At 42.0% G+C, this 898-nt stretch overlaps 1 pseudogene across 1 annotated transcript; it reads left to right on the top strand.

Moving 5' to 3' along the window:
* Nucleotides 1–247: 247 nt before the first annotated feature.
* Nucleotides 248–651, top strand: LOC111824777 (annotated as a pseudogene). Its single transcript, XR_002827854.1, has one exon. The product of XR_002827854.1 is annotated as a small nuclear ribonucleoprotein G pseudogene (transcript).
* Nucleotides 652–898: the final 247 nt, after the last annotated feature.

Raw genomic sequence — 898 nt, 5'->3', positions numbered from 1 at the left:
CAGGACAAACCTAAAAGATTTTTTTTCATTGAAAACTTGTGAGGTAGCCCTGGCTAGTGTGGCTCAGTTCGTTGGGCAACGTCCTGTGCACCAAAGGGTTGCTGGTTTGATTCCTGGTCAGGGCACATGCCAGGGTTGCAGGCTCAGTCCCAACTAGGGAACATGCAGGAGGCAGCCGATTGATGTTTCTCTCACATCAATGATTCTCTCTCTCTGTCAAATTAATTAAAACATATTTTAACCGTTTGGAAGTATCTTTGAGCTCGCTTGGCCACCATGAGCAAAGCTCACCCTCCCGAGTTAAAAAAATTTATGGGCAAGAAGTTGTCATTGAAATTAAATGGTGGCAGACATGTCCAAGGAATATTACGGGGATTTGATCCCTTTATGAATCTTGTGATAGATGAATGTGTGGAGATGGCAACTGGTGGGCAACAGAACAATATTGGAATGGTGGTAATACGAGGAAATAGTATCATCATGTTAGAAGCCTTGGAACGAGTATGAAGAATGGCTATAGTTACCAGAGAAATCAACTGCTTCCACATGTCCCCTCTCCATAGCACCTGTTTTACTACAATATAAAAATAGAGTCCAGTCCATTTTCACATTGAACTTTTGTTAAATAAACTTTTGTATTGGTCAAAAAAATTTTTTTTAAAAACATGTGAGGTATACTGTACATCCATACCAGCCTGAATTCACCCAGTATTCATTGGGATGTTGCAGCCAGCAGCTCTTCTGATTGGTTAGATCCAAGTCCAACCAGTGGTAAATAGTTTGAACGTGGCCTTGAAGGAATTTGTGAGAACCGTATTTCTACCTGTTGGGCTTTCCCACTCACTGCTCCTCTTCCTCCCCAACTCAGGGTCCTTCATACCTGGTTGATTTTTTGCTG

The sequence above is a fragment of the Myotis lucifugus genome, unplaced genomic scaffold (genome assembly GCF_000147115.1).
Source record: "Myotis lucifugus unplaced genomic scaffold, Myoluc2.0 scaffold_6632, whole genome shotgun sequence".
In the NCBI taxonomy this organism is placed as follows: domain Eukaryota; kingdom Metazoa; phylum Chordata; class Mammalia; order Chiroptera; family Vespertilionidae; genus Myotis; species Myotis lucifugus.
This window is presented reverse-complemented; position numbering and strand designations above follow the sequence as displayed.